Source organism: Lynx canadensis, chromosome E2 (assembly GCF_007474595.2).
Source record: "Lynx canadensis isolate LIC74 chromosome E2, mLynCan4.pri.v2, whole genome shotgun sequence".
Taxonomy (NCBI): Eukaryota; Metazoa; Chordata; class Mammalia; order Carnivora; family Felidae; genus Lynx; species Lynx canadensis.
In genome coordinates, this window is record NC_044317.1 from 32,028,776 (window position 1) to 32,049,066 (window position 20,291).

Here is a 20,291-nt window from a genome sequence, read left to right on the forward strand (position 1 = left end):
CCTTGTGAAGCATTTACTGTATGCTTACCACTCTCTCAAGAGCTTTATGTACTGTGCAGCCTTATACAGTAGGTGTGATTTTACCCCCATTTTATTATTATTTTTAAAATTTTTTTAGTGTTTATTTATTTTTAAGAGACAGAGAGACAGAGCGTGAGCGGGGTAGGGGCAGAGAGAGAATGAGACACAGAATCCGAAGCAGGCTCCAGGCCCTGAGCTGTCAGCACAAAGCCTGAGGCGGGGCTCGAACTCACGGACCGTGAGATCGTGACCTGAGCCGAAGTCGGTCGCTTAACCGACTGAGACATCCAAGCGCCCCTATGACCCCCACTTTGATAAAGAAGCCGATCTCGAGGTTGTCACCCTCCCACGATCACAGAGTCTGTAAGTGATAGAGCCTAGATTTCTACTCTGACGCTTAGTAGATGCTTAAATAAATGCTCGGCTGCTATTTGTGCTGTGGCTGTTATTCAGGTGTGAAATCAGCAGCCACGCTCCTGCCCTGTAGCAGCCAGAATTTTGCCCAGGACGTCAAGTGGCGTCTGACCGCCTCCACCCGTCTTGGAGGTGACAGATCCGTTTACAGCGCTGCTGAATGGAGTCATATTAACTTATCCATCTCTGCCAAATGCTATTCATTGTGAGATCTGCCCCATAATGAAGCATGATGGATTGCTTCTTTTGGCCAGAGAATAACTTAACCTCTGACTCGAGATGGAGGTATGTTTTCCATGAAAAGGTGGTTAACAGCCTCTTCCACCCGTCAGAAATGCTGGCCAAGGCTGCGTGAGGTGCCAAAAGCCGTATTCCATCCTCAAAGTCTGTGAAAATAAATTCCTCTCAATATATTATGTATTTGGTTCCCCATCTGGGTTTCCAGGAATTAGGGCTGTTATTGTACAGTCTAATTTTAAATCTGGAGCTTTATTATTCAAAAGAAATGTCTTCTTTTTTTTTTTTCTTCCCTTCTTGTTCTTTTCCCTCCTTGCTCTGTGTGCATTCTGTAGCGGGTTTAATTGAGTTTTCCCCACAAGGATTCCATTGCAACTTCAGGGCTTGAATATCCTGATAGTCAATGGAGCTTAAAAAAAAAGAGAACATTTGCAGCCGTGACTGTATTCAAACAGAATCCCTCATTTCCGTGGAGAAGTACAATATGTCCAAGTGAGCCGGTTTTATATTAACTTTGGGGCGGGAGGTGGAATCTGAGAACTGAGGATGCGCTGTGTTGAGGCTGTCCCCGTGGGGAGCTCTGTGGCTGCGAAGGTGCTTGTCAGGTGTGGTCGTGGGCAGAGAGTCTGGGTCCAGGCACACCTCCCCACTAATCTTATCCTCTCCTTCCTCCCTCTCTGTCTTTCCTCCTCCCAGGGGTGGACGCACTCCATATCAGATGGACATTACCCTTAAAACTCCTAGGTTGTGACATCTTTACACACCGACCCTTTCTTTCCTCCTTTCTAGGTGGGTGTGTTTTGGGGAGGGCATAACATGGGACTCACGGCTGAGTTCATGTGCTCTGTCCTCTTTCACCTTGCTCCTTTGGAACTGGTCTTCTACACACTGATCTGAGCCTTCTTTATTTTTGCCCTGTCTTTGACAGGGGAACGCTCATGCCTGAAAGAGATTTGTAACCTACAAGGCACATGCAAAATAAATGAAAATCAAATTGAATTTTAAAATATTCTTAGATATTGTAGTCGTTTTTTTTAAGATTTTATTTTTAAGGGGAGCCTGGGTGGCTCAGTCAGTGAAGCGTCAGACTCCTGATTTCAGCTCACAGTCTGTGAGTTCAAGCCCTGGGGTCAGGCTCTGTGCTAACAGCACAGAGCCTGCTTGGGATTCTCATTCTTTCCCTCTCTCTCTGCCCCTTCCCTACTTGTGCACTCCCCCCCCCCAAAATAAATAAGTAAACTTAAAAAAAAATTTAAGTGACCTCTACACCCAACGCAGGGCTTGAACTCACAATCCCGAGGTCAAGAGTCACACATTCTACCAACTGAGCCAGCCAGGTACCCCTCTTAAATTTTCTAAAGAGTGTTGGCATAGGGCATGACAGTGCTTCAGGGCTGACACGCTGCAAGCCCAGCTCTTTCTCCTCTTAGCTGGGTGATTTGGGTCAGGATTTTGGTCCCTTGGGTTCTCAGGTTCCTCATCTCTGAAATAAGGCTAATACCATGTTTATTTCAAAGGCAGTCATGAAAGTTTAATGAGATGTAATTCTCAAACTCCTTGCATGGGGCTGACGTTAACCCTCGATACTTACTTGTAAGCCACGTTGATGAGGGGGGAGAGGGATATGATTGTTTTCTACCATCTCTCCACGCGGAGCCTCACCCTTATTCTGGAGTATTCCATTTGAAGGCGTGCAATTTTTAGAGTGGAAAGTGACTCCTGTTACTTCTGCCGCCTTTCAGTGGCACCAGAACTGGTTCCTTGAACTGTGGACTAACGCACATGTGGTCTCTAGTAAAAGCCGTGCAAGGAGTGAGAGTGGAAAATTCCAGGTCTGGCTGCTGTGTGGGTGGCTGACCCTATTAACCATTAACAGTTTATCTTGAATCTGATTCTGATTCCATCCCATTTGTTCTCCCTGCCCCTTCGTTCCCTGGTTCCCTTCTACAATTTACATTAGAAAATGAACGGCAAGTGTGTCCCATTTGTTAGTGTTGGGGCCACTGGCTGTTCTCCCGTGTCGGCTCACCTAGGCATTCTCTTGGGTTTTTTTTTTTTTTGCTAACTCACCACCATCAGGGATGGAAGAGAGAGGGCCTTTCCTCTGGGCCTGTTACTCCATCTATGAAATCAGGCGACTGGCTCCCTGCCATCCTACATCATTTTGGCATTCAGAGGCAATGGCTTTTGAGCTCCTGAACAGAAAGGCACTTCAAACACAGTGGGGCATAGGAGTGTTGCTTCTTATGTAGAGGGGAGGCGGGTGCAAAAGACCGATCAAAATTCAAAAGGTCATAGTTACCCCTGTAACTGTTGTAAATTGCCCAGTGAGGAGGCACAGAAATCAGGCTGTCAAGCTATAACTCTGGATGTGTATAACATTGGGTGTGTCACCGTAAAGTGCATACAGGCTACACATAACCTATAGAATACAATAGAGGGATGCGCCGGGTGTAATTGTATGCTGTTTTTGAATTATCTCAAGAGAGAGCATGCGTAGTTGGATTTAGGTATCCAACACATGCTTGATTCTGCACCCCTCTATCACAACTGAATTATTTCGCCTTTCTGTAAAAGAAGTTCTATGAAAAATGGGGCGCCTGGGTGGCTCAGTCGGTTGAGCATCCGTCTTCAGCTCACGTCATGATCTCACGGTCCGTGGGTTCAAGCCCCGCGTCGGGCTCTGTGCCGACAGCTGGGAGCCTGGAGCCTGCTTCGGATTCTGTGTCTCCCTCTCTCCCTGCCCCTCCCCCGCTCATGCTCTGTCTATCTCTGTCTCTCAAAAAATGAATAAATGTTAAAAAAAAAAAGTTCTATGAAATGAAATTGTGTTTTAAGATTGAGAGAGCTTAATTTCTCCACTATTATGTAAGCCTTATCAGAGGAGGAGCTCGCCTATAAGGTTGGCCCACAGAAATTAGGGAGAAACCACCACAGAGCAAAACCTTAACCTTCTTTTATTGTAAATAGGATAAGAACTTGATTGGCTCACACAGTGGGCCCTCAGACCAGTAACCATCTCATACAGACTCATGGAGCTCCTTAAGTCTACAATCCTGTTTACTCTGGGCCAGTTACCCAGAGAAAATAGTACTGACAAGAAGAGGAGTGAAAGCCAACAGTAACCGACCGCTGTCTGTGATCCAGGTTCTATACTGAGCCTTTTGTATGTGCTGTCTTCTTTGAGCTAGGTACTTTTACCATCCCCATTTTACTGATGATGAAACTGAGGCATAGCAGTGTTAAATACCAGGACTGACCACACAGGTCGGGAACATAGCTCCCAGGATAAAAATGCTAGCCGTCTGATTCCAGAGCTCATGCTGTCTGCCGTGGTTTGAATGCGTGGGTCCCCGTAAAATTCCTGTGTTGAAATCCTACCCCCCAACGTGATGGTATTCATAGGTGGGCGTCTTTGCAAGATGATTAGGTCATGGGAGTGGAGCCTCCGTTAACAGTGTTAGTAAAAGAGATTCTGCAGAGGTCTTTAGCCCCGCAGCAAGAAGGTACCATCTATGAACCAGAGAGAGGCCCCTCCCCAGAATGCAATCATGCTGGACCATGTGGGCACTTAAATCGGAGACATCCAACCTCCAGAAGCGGAAGAAATAAATTTCTGTTATTTATAAGCTACTCCATCTGTGGTGCTGTATTGTAGCAGCCCAAAGAGACCAAGAATCTCTCAGAAGGACACACACAAAAACAAGGCTTCCATCTTGGTGCCTCTCCTGCATGCTTGGGCGAGTCATGTTCTCTCTCCACGTCTCCATTTCCTCACCTATGAACTGAAGACAGTGGAATCTGAATGGGAACTTTGAGCAAAGACATTGAAACAACGCATGGGGAACTGGTGTGCAGTTTCATAGTGATAGTTTATAGGTTGGTGCTGATTTAAAAACTCAGACTGGGTAGATCATTGGACTACCAGCTTCTAGTGCTTCCTCCCAGTGACAGCTGGGCAAGACCAGTTGATAGCATCTCATTCATCTAAGCTCTGGCATTGCCCCTTCATCAGAGGCTCTCGGTCAAAGGTGGCAGGGGGTAGGATGGACATATCCGTCTAATCTTAGAATTTTTTTCTTTTTATTTTTTTAAGTTTATTTTTAATTTTGAGGCAGAGAGAGAAGAGAGAGAGAGAGAAAGAATGAACAGGGGAGGGGCAGAGAGAATCTCAAGCAGTCTCTGTGCTGACCACGCAGAGCCCAGTGTAGGGCTCAATCCCACAAACCATGAGATCATGACCTGAGCCTAAATCAAGAGTTGATCGCTTAACCAACTGAGTCACCCAGGCGCCCCTGGAGTTTTTCTTTCAGGGGTGCATCTGACTTTTTTTCTAATATATGAAGTCTTCAAGGAGTGCCCTGACCCACTATTCAGAAAGGGCAGGGTCAGTACCAATTAAGGAGACGACCACTGAAGCTGTTGACTTAAAAAAAAAAAAAGTGAGTCCCTGCCTTTGAGACTCATTGCTTAGATACCTATTCATCTGTGATAAATTGCCTTAATAAATGCCATTGAGCCGGGGAACAATGAGAACGAGGGCAAGTTAAGAATAGAGGGCCCTCTTCTCCAGGGAGACGAGACATTATGATATGCAGTGTCCTGGGACTTTTACAGTGCAATGATGCTGATTCTGGAAAGCTTGTGAAAGGAGGGGAGACGCTTTTCTGCTTGCTGGGGAAAAAGACACCAGCTCAACTCATTCATGCATCGAAGACACATTTTGGCACATGGTAAAGAGGAAAGAAGGGATCTGGCGTCTGGCTGTGATCAGCAGCCACCTCACCAGGTGTCTGGCAGAAAGTGCTGGAAGTTGAACAGCACTTGGTCATGGCGACCTTACCTGATGCTGTTTGAGGGAAGCCAGCAGCACTGGGGGGTCAGAAGCTCTGAGCTGGAGTGCAGGCTCGTCCTTGGCTGTGTGACTTTGGCCTCATCTCTTGGTGTCTCAGCTTCCAATCACCTCACTGGGCTGCTGGGGGCACCGGTCAGATTTGTGGCAGGACCTTATGAACTGCCAGCAGCTGCTTGCAAATGAAAAATAGTCCTATCAGCGTTCATCAAGCACCTACTTTGTGCGAGACACTGCTGGGCTCGTGGGGTATGGCACTGAACAAAGAAAGCCACATGGCCCCATTCTCAGGGAATTTGTGGCTAGGTGATAGAGATAGACAATAGCAAATAAATACATAAGACGGGAAGGGGGAGATTTGAGCAAGGAACCTGGGGGCTCCAGGTTCGCTGAGGCTGGAGGGAATGGAGTCAATGGTTGGGAAGCTGACCCTGGACCTAGTGCAGGTTACAGCAGTTGGGCACAAGCAGAAAAATTTCTCATGTGGGAATGTTTGCGCCTCCAGACCAGGAGGGCGCCCACAGGCTGGCTTGCTGATGCCGATGTGAGTTCCTTGGAGAGCAAACCCCAGGGTATCCCTGATCTGTGTCTCCTTCCCTTCTAGAGAAAGATCTTTCTCTCTTCTCAGTATTTTCTCAAACTTCCTTTGTTGCCTGGACATTTTTCATTTTGACTTTGTACTTGGCACTATTTTTAGATTCATAGAAAAGTGGTAGAAGTAGAGAAAGTAGAGAGTTTCCATCTCCCCCCTCGCCCGGCTTCCCTTTCAAGTTAACATCTTAGGGGATCACGGTGAAATAGCCAAACCTGGAAATTAATGCCAGGACAATGCTATTGACTAAATGGCCGGCCTGTGTGAATCTCACCGGTGTTTACCCCGCGTTCTTTTCTCTCTTCCAGGATCCAATCTAGGATCCCACGTTGCCTTTCATTGTTATTTGTCTTTAGTCTCCTCCACTCTTTGACCATTCCTGGGTTCTTCCTTGTTCCTGACCATCTTGAAGGGCACAAAACCCTTGGGGTCACTTTAAAGAATGTCAGGGCTATTGGGTTTTGCTGCTGGATGGACAGTCTGAGATAGTGAGGCTCCAATCATCAGCACCACTAGATCTAGATTGGGCGGATTTGGCTCCACTGCAGATTTGCAGAGGGAAAAGGTATAGGCACGGGGTTGGGCTCTAACAGGGGGGGGGGGGGGGGAGGCGCGAAATGGTGTGTTTCATTGTAGTATCTTTCTCCTGAGCTGCATGTTGTGATCAGCCCACCTGGTTTGAATCTGGGCAAAGTTATTTCATTTTTCTAGGCTTCAGTGTCCTACTCTGTAAAGCGGAAATCAGACCAATGCAAATCTCAGGGGAGGTATCAGGAATAAATGGGATAAGGCAGGCAAAGTATCTGATCCCATGTCTGGAACATAAAAAACATTTCATATATCTTATTCTTATTCTCTTATTCTTATTCTTATTCTTATTCTCATTCTCATTCTTACACCATGTTAGTATTCCCTGGCGGGCATGATGCTAAGCACTTTGTCAGCATCTCAGTTCGTCCTGGCATCTCCCCTATGAGGTAGTTGTCTGCACTTTCCAGATGAGAACTGCAGGCACATAAGTGGTTTCACACCTAATTCTCTCCAGCCTGGTGTCCATGTCCTTTGAAACACTGCCCTGTTGCCTCACCTGGAATAATGGAGGAGATATTTCATGCGTGTGTTTTAGAGCTCTTTCTCATGTATGGGTTTGAATGTATCTTCAGAACATTCTAGGGATGGGATGGGGCAAAGACATGCCATTTGATGGGTAGAGAAAGTGAGGCATAGTTTCAGAAGGAAGTGAGATACTTCTCACCCGTGCACATCCTTTTGGGCGAGATGCCACTAGAATCTTGACAAGATCCTTCCAAGCCCTTAATAAGCATGCCCTGGTTTTCACAAAGCATTGTGCTTTGTGCAGTCTTAGTACAGATGATGCCTCCAGGGGGTGGGTTGCAGAGATTTCATGACGAGCTCAGGGTAAAGTCCCGTCTTCTCTCTCACCCCCAGAAAATGCCCCGCGAAAGAGCCTTGAAATTGTCCCACATTAGCCAAACAATGCTGTAATTTAGAATTTGTCTTTTCTCCCCAGTTGAGACCCCCAACCACAAAGCCAAAATCTCTTGTGGCTTTGTTTGGATTTTCTAGCTTAAAAATCCTTGCGTTTTAGGAGCAAACACTAGCCATGATTCTAATGTTTGGGGAAAGGCATTAGAGACACTTAGAGAATATAAAAGTAAGCACTGACATTTTTAATTCCCATTGAAGAGAACCCGATCCAAATAGTGGGTTAAGCAGGGCAGAAATCCATTTAGTTTAAAATAAAACATATTCTCTGAGCACTGTGCGTATTGGGGGGTCACAGAAAAATGAGACCTGGTTCCTGGAGATACAGGAATGATCACAAATGACACCTGGTATGTGCCAGGTAAGTCATATGTGTGTGTTCGGCCTTACTGTGTTTCTTCACAGACAACTCTGCAACTCTACAACCCTCGTGAAGATCCAGAGGGATTGAATAAACAACCCAAGTTCACATAGAAAGTAAGCGCAGATCCAATATTTGAACTCAGAAAGGCCTTGCTCATGTATTGTCACAAGGCCCTTAAAGAACATATAAGATCAATGTGCAAGCTAGTTTTTGGGATACGGTGGTTCGACTACCGATTGGGTTTCCCCTCATAATTCTGTGAGTAGACACCATAGCGAGGTTACCAAATCTGCTCTCAGAATATGCTTCCAAGGGTCTTCCCAAGCCCCGTTTAGCCCCGCTTCTCTTCCTCATTTGCTTGAGCTGGACGTACACATGGTTTCTTACCTTGCCAAGCCAGAATGGAGATAACAGAGAAGGGAGTGAATAAAATGTCTGCCTAGGAATGGACATGTGTTAAAACCAGATAAATTCAGTTCATCATTAAAAAAGTTGAGCAGGAAGGCATCTGACTCGTGGGAGGCATTCGATACATGTGAGTTGAATGAATTGATGGGTGAGGGAGTAACTTTTGAGACCTAAAGTGGTTAGTAGAATGCCCTGGCAGAAGACAGGCTGGTGAATCAGCTCTAGCTCTGTCCCTTTTTGCACACAGGTGGGAAATGAGGTAAAGAGAGTTGCTGTCACTCAGCATCACCGTACGTCGAGGGGCAGGTAAGGAGCGGTGCCCACATGTGCACAAGAAATTGCACTTTTGCTTATTACACAAGACTATTTCTAAGAAAAGGGCCATTTTAATCACTACACATCCATTAGAATGGCCAAAACCCAGAGGACTGCCAGCACCAAATGGGGAGCCGCAGGAGCTCATCCATAGCTGGTTGGGGTGTAAATGGCACAGCCACTTTGGAAGACAGTGGGTGGTTTCTTACATACCTAATCATACTCTTACTGTGGGATCCGGTGACCTTGCTCCCTGGTATTCACCCCAAAGAGCGGAAAACATGTCCACACAAAAACCTGCACCCGGATGTTTACAGCAGCTTGATTCGTAATTGCCACAACTTGGAAGCGGTGAGGGGATAAACAGTGGTACATCCAAACGTTGGAATATTATTCAGTGCTAAAACAAAATGAGTTATCAAGCCACGTAAAGACATGGATGCTTGTCAAATGCGTATTACTAAATGAAGACTGCCAATCTAAAAAGTCTACTGTATGATTCCAACTATTCTGGAAAAAGGCAAAGCTATGGAAATAGTGAAAGCATCAGTGGTTGCCAGGGCGACGGGGAGAAATCAATGAATAAGCAGGGCACAGAGGGTTTTTAGGGCAATGAAAGTATTCTGTGATGCTATACTGGTGGGTGCGTGTCCTTATACGTTTGTCCAAACACATAGAATGTCCGACACCGAAAGTGAACCCTCCTGTCAACTGCGGACTTTTACTGATTGTGATGTGTCAATATAGGTTCATCAGCTGTCACAAAAGTCCCACTCTAGTGGGAGAGGTTGTGTATGTGTGGGGACAGAAGGTAGATGAGACACCTTGTCTTTCAGTTTTGCTGTGAACATAAAACTGCTTTAAAATACAAAGTCTTTAGGGACGCCTGGGTGGCTCAGTCGGTTAAATGTGTGACCTCGGCTCAGGTCATGATTTCGTGGTCCGTGTGAGTTCGAGCCCCACGTCGGGCTCTGTGCTGACAGCTCAGAGCCTGAAGCCTACTTTGGATTCTGTCTTCCTCTCTCTCTGCCCCTCCCCTGCTCACACTCTGTCTCTCTCTCTCTCTCTCTCTCAAAATAAATAAACATTAAAAAAAAATAAAAAGTAAATTACAAAGTCTTTAAAAAAACAAAAACAAAACCAAGAAGCTAAAAACCCTAACAGAGGAGAATTTCCTCAGCGTGGCCAAGAATATCTCCCCAAACCTACAGCTAAGCGCCTACTTCGTGGTGAGAAACGTGAAACTTTCCACGAAGATCAGGAGCAAGGCAAGGATGTGCCCTCTCACCACCTGCTTCAAAAGAAAGAAAGAAGCTGAGGGAGAGGGAAGGAAAGAGAAAGGATTTTAACGCTTTGAAAAAAAAAGGATTAGAGAGGAAGGTTTGGGAATCTTAACTCTTAAAACTTATCTGTGCTGTTGTGCTGTTCATCGAAGAAGACCGCACTCCTTGTCTTTCTCTAGTGTTGTGGTTCTGGGAGCTGGAACACAGTCCTTCAGCTCCAGACAATTGAAGACCATCCGGGCTCAAGCTTGTTGAGCGACAAACCATGAACTATTTTATATTTTTCACAAAAAAAAAAAAAAAAAAAAAAAAAGCCTGTGAGGTAATGAACATGAACCTCGTGTCTCACTTATGATTACTGCGTAATTAATTCATGTGAGTAAGAAAAAACACATTTAGGGGCTGCCATATGTGGCTTTGGTTTCTTTCATTTTTCATTTGTTTGTCTCTGAGACTAACGATGTGTTATTTACCATCCGAAGGCTGATGAAAAAGGCTTTTGCCTTGCGAGCGTAAGGCTGCCTTGCGTTTCAGGCTGTTGAACTTCCACCGGGAAAGAATATAAGAGAGAGGATCATCTGTTGTGAGTGGACAAGCAGAACGAGCTTCCCTGCCTGGTGGGCTTGGGTGGAGGCCAGAGCCACAGGGAGCAGGGTGGGCCTTGATGGGACTCAGCTCAGCGATGACACGGCCCAAGCTTGTCAGATCTCCATAAAGTTGTTTGGGAGAAACTAGGAAACTGGTCTTACAGGTGACACCTCCCAATGTTACATTTTTGTCAGCTGTTGCTATTATTGAACGTATTGTTTCTTTTTTTAAAATTTTTTTTTTTTTCAACGTTTATTTATTTTTGGGACAGAGAGAAACAGAGCATGAACGGGGGAGGGGCAGAGAGAGAGGGAGACACAGAATGGGAAACAGGCTCCAGGCTCTGAGCCATCAGCCCAGAGCCTGACGCGGGGCTCGAACTCACAGACCGCGAGATCGTGACCTGGCTGAAGTCGGACGCTTAACCGACTGCGCCACCCAGGCGCCCCTTTTTTTTTTTTTTTTTTTTAATTTTTTTTTTTTTTTTTCAACGTGAACGTATTGTTTCAAATCGTGAGATCCGAACAAGGCATAAGCATTGGCTGGTGTCTCACATCTAGGTTGGCATCGGCGTAAGCGAGGATGCGACAATGGCTTCTCGTCTGTTGTTCACCGCTGCGGCTCTGCAGAGAGCCCACAGCTCTTTCATAGACATTCACTGTTGTGTGGTCCCCGGGGGACTCTGGGTGCTCCATGAGAAACAAATGGGGCAATGAATGTGATGTGCTACCCGTTTTAATATCCAAAGGCAAGAATGCAACCGGGAGGCCCCAGCTGTCCCCAGCCAGCAGAAGCCATCGCTTTTGGTCTACACAGGAGGCCTCTCCACTCCCTATCCCCCCTCCACGCATGCCCTGGGCCACACAGCTGGCCAGCTGCCCATGGTCTTGTCACCTGCTGGATCCTTGGAGGCATTTGAGTTGTAACTCCTTCCTTAAGCCGTTAGTTACTGCCATCTCAGGAAAATAACGCATGTGCTGCTGGCTTTAAGACTCCCTTGGAATGAGACAAAGAACAAGGGAGGCCCTGAGCCAGAATGGGGAGATGTAATTTTCCTACGTTCCAGTTCAGAATTCCTCAAAGGTTCTCCACCCCACTGTATAAAAACCTACAAGCCCCCCCCCCCCCCATCCGCACATTCTGTTGCCTGGTCAAGTCTTAACTTATTTCTAAGGCTACAGCCTCTAGGTCCCTGAGCAGGATGTATGTGTTCCACTTCCGGGTTCCTGTCTGAGTGTGTGTGGCACCAGCTTGGCACCCCCATCGTATTCTTCTCACATTTTCAACTGAGCTCTCTACCACCACGAGCTGCTAGAATAGGGGTGTGTGTTTTCCTTGGTCTCCTCCGGACCCGGGCTATTTCGTGGCACACCTGGGGGTCAAAGATATTTGCCAGTGAAGAACTGACAGAGATGAAGAGCGTCTTCCGAATGGATGCACGGGTACCATGGAAAGCTGTTCCGATTTTGTGCTCGTGCCGTGGACCCTTCCCCACAGGACACTGTGATGAGGTAGGGGTGCTAATTTCCCTGCTCCCCTTTTATTCCTGTTTCTCACTGGACAGGCAAGAAGAAGGAGGTGAGAGAGAGCGTGGAAAGACCAGCTCGGAGACTTTTCTCCTCCGCGTCCTCCGTGCCACTGATGGGAAATTGAACCCCAGCCTCCTCTTACGATGGCATGTTCGGCAAACCCTCTACTGCTGGAATCCAATCCATCCATTAAATACCAGAGCAGCTGATCTGGATCTGCTGTTCCCTTCAGCTGACCACTGCGGGCTGCATGGGAGGCAGGGCCGGGGGTGGGGGGAGGAGGGCCAAGAGGGAGCCAGAATGGGGGGGGGAGAGAAGGAAGGAGGGGGTGGGGCACTCTCCTTGCGAACTTCTCCCTCCCCCGCCCGCTTCCAAATCATAAATTAACAACAGTGGACCTTGTGAAGTGCAGCTTCGCAAATTAATATGAAATACGGGGCTTTTTCATAAGCTTGAGAACCAGATTTAAAAGCATATTGGTGTTTGTACACAGCAGGCCGTAATGATCCATTATCCTGCAGACAGAGGAGCTCGCAGCAACACATAAAGAAGATGCAGTTGGGCCATCTGCTTTGATTTCTGCAGCGTCCCCAGAGATGCAAGGGAGGGGCTGACAGTCCTCTCCATCTGCCCTTACATTATCAATTACAGTTGAATTATGCCGGGAGCTGTGGGGCTGGCAGATACGGATGGGCGGCTGTGGCACCTGAAAAATATAGAAGAAAATCCATATGTTGGGAGCCAGCTGTTTATTTACAAGTCCTTGACATATTTCCTCACTTTCTCGGCTGCTGCCTTTTTTAAGGTTCCTAGAGACGTTTCGGTTCAGTGTGAACTTGAGAAGAAATTAGGTGTAGCAGCATAGCACCACATGAATAATATTTCAGTTTCCTTTTTTTGTTTTTTTTTTACAGTCGAAATGTGCGCGGAGCAAAAAAAAAAAAAAAAAACAACAAAAACCATCAGGTCGAACAGATTTTAAATTATGAAAAAAAAATAAGTTGTGAAAACATCTGGGGTGGCTGCTACAGCTTGTTATGTTTATAAAACATGTTGGAACCGGCGGGGGCCACGCACACTGTACATTTTTTGGCAGCTTAGAAATCATGTGTAAAACTGTAACTTTTATGAAATGGTAAGTGTTTATGGAAGCTTAGGGGGCGGGGAGGTAGACATCGGAGCGGGCCCTGCACTTCCTGAGGTCTTTTCCCACAGTTTCTAGGGCAGGGTTTTGTTTTGTTTTGACTGGTATTTTTTCTTCCTTTTCCAACAAGGGGAAGTGCCTTGTCCCTGGTTCGATTCGTTCTAGACCGGGCAGGTGCACGGCTGCCGCCCTGATTCGGTCGCGCTTGGGTTTTACGGTGCGGTATTGCTTCCAACCGTGTGGGAGTTTACCCTCGGTTCTTACTTCACGCCTTGTCCTCTCCCCACGTCCACTCAACCGGAGAGTCTGTGCGCGCGTGTTTGCTCAGCTGAGTTCCAACTCAGTGCGTCCGGAGGGTGGCGGGGGGAGGGTTGGAGTCGGAATTCAGCAGTTGCAGGCGACAAGGGGCCTCGTGCTGGCTGAGGGGAGACTGTTTCGGAGATGCCCCAGAAGCAGAGGTCTTTGCAGGGTGAACGAAGAGACTCAGACTAGAAGTCAAGCCCCAATTGTCTCTTGCCCCTTGGGGCCGATTCAGGGGACCTCCTGGTCTGTAGGCTAAGTCGGAGATCCTATGCTTAACACTGTTTCTTGCATTATGCTTTAGATCAGTAAGTGAGAGCTTCCTGAAGGAAGGGATGAACTTCCTTAGGTCTGCTTCTTTCTTAAGACCAGCATTCCGAGCGTTTGTCAGACGTTGGATGAATGAACCCATCAATGAACGATACCTTAGGATTTACTTTACGTTATGTAAGACGCTTAGCAGCATCAAGTGCGAAATCTAAGAACTACAGAACCCGTCGTTCCGTGACATGGCCATTGAAATGCCAGCTCTTTGTTACTAAGGATGCTTTCTCAAACCTGACCACTGTCAGCCGGCCAGGGTGTCTCATTCTCTTTGTGACCACTGGACAGCTCCCTGGAGAAGAGAGGACCCCCATGGGGGTTGTGCTCACAGGTGGTGCTGATTGTTGTTCTTTTTTTGTCTTTTTTTGTCTTTTTTTGTTGGGTCCATCTCATGGAGGCGACGTCATGTGTGCACGGTGATGCCCACGCCGCTTCGTCGTAGAAGCTCAATGCGTGAGAGCTTTCATACAACCGCATCAGGACCCTGTATGATCATCTGTGGGGCCCAGTGCAAAGGGAAACTGTGAGGCTCCTCGATCACAACTTCAAGGGGATGACAGCAAAGTCTTAACCAAGCCCTTCTGAGCAGGTGCCCCCTCTAGGCGGGGGCCTCGTGCAGCTGCTCAGGCCACAGGCCCAGGAAGCCGGCCCCGCCGGTGTTGTCACCACCTCTGCTGGCCGCAGGCCCACTGCTACGGCCTCTACCTCCTTCCCCATCTTCCTCTTCCTCCACAAGGCATTATGCAAGAGTCTCTTACCCGGCTTCCTGTCTCATCATTCCCTTTGCCCCAACTCTTTCACTCAGGTACTGAACGGAGCCTCAGGGTGGTCTCAGCATTTTCCTTTCCTACTTCTTTAAAAAAATTTTTTTTAATGTTGATTTTTGAGAGAGGGAGGGGGAGGGGCAGAGAGAGAGAGAGAGGGAGACACAGAACCCGAAGCAGGCTCCAGGCTCCGAGCTGTCAGCCCAGGGTCCGACGCGGGGCTCGAACTCGTGAACCGTGAGATCATGACCTGAGCCGAAGCCTGACGCTTAACCAGCTGAGCCACGTAGGCGCCCCTCCTTTTCTCCTTCTGACTTGTCTTCTGATTGACTTGAAATGTCTCAGTCAGATTTTGATCCCCCTCTCGAGACCGAACCTAACCACTCCTACTACAGCAGGCTGTTGCATTGCTGCAATCATGATACGAACGTATACATATTAAAATATAGATTTTACACGTTCCTTGGAACCTGGTAGGTGCACCCAGAATACCAGCCCTCCTTACCTTCTCCTCGTCACTTGCTGGAATTGATTCCATCATACGTACAGCAGGAATCCTTGGGTGTAGGCAAAATTCCTTCCTTCATTCTTTCATGTGTCATGATAATTTTTCTCCCCCACTCATGAGTTCTGATTTTTTTTTTCCTATTTGTTCATTCAGTCGTTGTGTTACTCAGCCTCGTTTACTGGTTCTCAGAATACACAAAGATGGAAAGAAGGCCAGGGTAGCCTCCATGATATTTTATGATTTCTCCATCCTCTCTTCCAGGTCTCTAATCTCTACTGCTCGTATCATACTTAAGAGAAAGGGTGTAGCAATAGAATGACTCAGAGAGGTGAACTGAATTGGCTAAGACCACATGGAAGGTTAGTGGCTGCTATGGACTCAGTTGTGCCCCGCCCCTCAGTTCATATTTTGAAGCCCGAACCCCAGTGTGACTAGACTCAGAGACAGGACCTTTATGGAGGTAACTGACGTTAGAGAAGGTCATGAGGATGGGGCCCCGATCCAATAGGACTGGTGTCATTATAAGACAGAGACACCCGGACAGCTCTCTTTCTCACCATGTGCACACAGAGGATAGGCCGTGTGAAGGCCCGGCGAGAAGGCACCTGTCTGCAAGTCAGGAAGATTTCTCATCGGAAACCAAATTTGCTGGACCTTGATCCTGAGCTTCTGGCCTCCAGAATTTGGAGAAAATCAACTTCTGTTGTTTAAGCTTCCCAGTCTGTGATATTTTATGCTAGCAGTTCGAGCAGACTGATAGAGCGGCAGAGCTTGGATTGCAGCCTAGCAGAAACTTCTGAGTTTGCCTATAAAGTCCGTGCAGATGGCGACCGAGGCTTTTATTTCTCCTGCGTCTTCCATTGACTCCAACTGAGCATGCAGGAGAGGCAAAGTGACAGCGAATGCACGCCCGAGGGACAGAAGAAAGTCACTGATGCTCCATTAGCTGGTATCTTTGATAACTTCGGTTCTGGATATCTAGCCAGGGCTACTTAACAAATCACCACATAACGTAATCTGATGGCTTAAAACAGCGACAACTATGCGCTTGCCCAGGATTCTGTAATTTAGGCAGCACGCCAAAGGGAGAGCTCGTCTCCGCTCCATGTGGCCTCAGCTGGAATGGCTCCTAAGTGGCTGGAGGGTCCACCTCTGAGATGGCTTACTCCCACGGACGGCAAATTGGAATGCTGGCTGTCTGCGAGGAGCTCAGCGGGGGCTATCCACCGTGTCTGGTTTCTACCTCACGGGTCCTCTTCCCCCCTGGGCTGGACTTTCGACAGCATGGCAGCTGGGATCCCAGAGGGAGCAGCCTAACAGCAAATGTTCTAAGCGGACAAGTCCCAGTGTCCAAGCTTGCACTGCCCAATAGGGTAGCCACCAGCCGCATGTGCCTACAGGGCACTTGAAGGTTAGTCTGAATCAAGATGTGCTTTAAGGGCAAAATACACACTAAGTTTGCAAACTTACTCTGAAAAATAGAAGGAAAAATGTCCCTAGGACCTTTTTTCAATATTGATCACATTTTTGTATAATATTTTAGATATATTGGGTTAAATAAAATATACTACTAAAATTGACTTCATCTGTTTCTTTCACTTTTGTTTTTTAATGTGGCTGCCATAAAATCGGAAATTATGTCTGTGGCTCACATTGTATTTCTGTTGCGCTGGTCCCTGAGTTTATCAGGCCTCTGCTTGTGTCATCTTGTTATTTTCCAGGAACCAAAGCTGGTCACATGGCTAAGCCAGAGTCATCCTGGGAAGGGGCTCCACAAAGGTGTGAATATTGGGAGGAGGGGTTCATTGGGAACCACCCAAGTGACGGTCTACCACAACTGTCAGATTTCCATTTTGTTCAACCTTAAAAAACAATATAATACACTTTTGTAAAGTGACCTGATATAAAAGCTCTATAAAAAGTCAGAAAACAACTTCCAGCATCATACATAGTAGGATATAGTATTGTGGGTGTTTAAGCAGTGACCATGCAAGTAATAACTGCCTGTTGTATACAAAGCACCAAGTGCTGAGGAAGAGGCTTAACAGGTTCCCATGTGGCTTGAAACCTGAGAAATTCACAATGAATTTCTTGAATGGAAGAATGAATAATACAAAACTGTGCTATATTAAGACCTAGTTGTGTGTTACAGAATAAATGCCATGTGAGATACCTGCTTGTCCGTTGTCTCTCCAATTATATCATGTTGTGTGTGTGTGTGTGTGTGTGTGTGTTTCCCTATCTAGGGTTCCTGAGATTTAATTCAGGGGATTGGAAGTAGAACAAGTATGGAAATGTTTGATGAGTATAATTTAACAAGATTATTTTCCTATGCATTTCCAGGGGAGAACCATAGCAAGGCATGTCTCATGGGTGTTCCAAGAAGACGCAGAAGGAAGAGGAATGAGGTCAAGGGTATTTCTCAAAGAAGGGGTTCTTAGTGGTGGGGTGGGTTTCAGCCCCTAGCGAGAAATCAGAGGACCCTAAGACTTTCCCGATGTGTCATATCAGCAGACAAAGCTTCTGAGATTCCTTCACCCTCAGGTGAAGTGGGATGAATTTCATATTTTTGGTCTCAACCTCAGGGGCCTGGGTTATGACATCCATACAGGGATAGAAGAGAGTTGTAGGTAGTTTGCTAGGGCCACCATAACAAGGTACCACAGACTCTGTAGTGTAAACGACAGAGACTCATTTTCTCACAGTTCCAGAGGCTGGAAGTCCACGACAGCTTTGGTCTTTTGTGAGGCCTCTCTCCTTGGTGTGCAGACGGCATCCTCTCTCTCCCTGTGCCCTCACACAGTCTTCCCTCTATTGTGCCTGTGTCCTAATCTTCTCCTCTTACAAGGATACGATTCCGATTGGATCAGGGCCCATCCTAACACCCTCACCCATACCACCTCTTTAAAGGCCCCGTCTCCAAATTCTGTCACGTTCTGAGGCACTAGGGGTTAGGACTTCAGCATATGAGTTTTCAACATTTTTGAGGAACACAATTCAACCAATAGCAAATTATTTCTAGGATGGGCCCTCTCACTGACAATAATTTCTGTTATTCAAAAGCATAAAAATTTGATTGAAAAGTAGAAATAGATAGAATATCCCAGATGCATTACAAAGGTGCTTGTTTCTTACTTTCTGAGGCCATCTTTATGCTACAAAACGGGACCAAAAGGCAAAGTTGCAAAATTAATGGGAAAACTGAGAATTTTAGGTGAGTGTTACTACTTGTGTATACACATGCACACACATTTGGAGGGCACTTTCTGATCCTTTTGTTTCCCCTCACTTGGGTCAGAAGCAGTGCCTTCATTAAGACAAGAACACAGCCCTGGGGCTTTGGACAGAAGAGCCTTTTCTTTTCTTCTTTTTTTAAAATGTTTATTTCATTTTGAGAGACAGCATGAGTGGAGGAGAAGCGGAGAGAGGGGGACAGAGGATCTGAAGCGGGCTCCGCACTGACAGCAGTAAACCCAATGTGGGGTTTGAACCCATGAACGGCGAGATAATGACCTAAGCCACAGCCAGATGCTCAACTGACTGAACCATCCAAGAGCCCCAAGAAAGGCCTTTGACGAGAAGCCAGGTTGGAGCTGGGCTGTAGACCCAAATATCACAAATCCTACAGCCAGTGAAGTTGGGAGTTAAGTCATAACCACATGAGAATTCTTCACTCCTCTGCTTCAGTGCCTAGTGCTTTGCCTACTGTAGGTGATTAGTACTTATTGTGTAATCACTGCTGAAACACCTAAAATTCTCTCTCCTGTTATGTACTGAAGCTGGAAGTTTTTGCTCGGACTTTTTATAGAGCTTTTAATATCAGGTCATTTTACATAATTGCCTTATATTGTTTTTGAAATCACACAAAATGGAGGCATTGGAAGATGTGGTATAATATTAAGGACGTGTCGACTTGACTGAGGCAGGGGGAAGAGCATTCCAGAAAGAAGAAACAGTATGTGTTGGGAGGTAGCAGGGTGAATCCCAGGAATTGAAAGTTGCCCAGTGGGACCACAGAAGACAGTGAGGGGTTGTGTACTGGGATACATGGTCTGGGACATCAAGAGTGTGTCATTTGGGGAAGGGTTGAGTCACAGAGTATTCCGTCTCTGTCTTGGAGGGCTTTCCAGGTGGACTGGATGTTTTCTTTCACTGTGTTGTTTTTCATGCCTACCACCCTACATCAGAAATTTTCATGGGTTCAGGTGAGTGGGTGACACCTCCATGTGTCAGAACTCCTCTTTTCTCCTTGACCCCCAGTCCCCATGGCAAGGGAACTTCCTAGTAGGTGGTTACAAAAAGTACTTGTTCCTTGGCTACCATGGCGGTACCCTAACCTGCTACCTACACATTTTCTGGAACCCCTCCCAGTGCTGCAATGGGGGTGCCTCCCCTGTCCTCTGATAACAGTCTGACGGCAACAGCTCAACTTGACATCTTCCATTTTTTTCTCTCTGTCTCCGGTTCCCCTTTCCAGATATCTTAACTGTGAGGTTGCTTGAAGGTGTCCCAGCTGATAAAGCTTGAGGAAGTCCTACTCAGATCTGTGCAGAGGGTCTTAAACTCAGGGGGTGATGATCCCGTCGTTTCACATCTTCAGGAAAGAAAAGAAATGGGAGCCAACCGTAACTCACTCAGGAATTACAGCAATTTGTTGTCCCTTCTTTTGCCTGGGATGCTTCTTCCCCAAATATCTTCATGGCTCCTTCCCTCCTTTCCTTCAAATATCTATTCAAAAATCAGAAAGGGCTTCCCTGGCCACCCTCAAATAAAATCACCCATCACCGATTATCTTCCTTACCCTAACTTCTTTATTTTTCTTTAGCCTGCTTTATTGTGTTCTGGAAAGTTAACATCCTCTGATGCTGCGGAAGTCATAGCTCATCCAGCATCCATTCATTGTATAAGTGCCTTTTGAGCACCTACTATGTGGCAGGGACCATGCTGTGTGGTACTAATGAAGAGCGGAACACGGAGAAGACTTCTGCCCTCCTTCTAGTCTAGACGCAACTAATGAAGAAGTGATTAAATCCATCCAGCCATCTCACCATGGAGACGGGGAGACCTATTGAGGATTGCCTTCACTTGAGTGGTCACAGGAAGACTTTTGTGAGAAAAAAGGGAAAGGATCAGAGGGCGTGG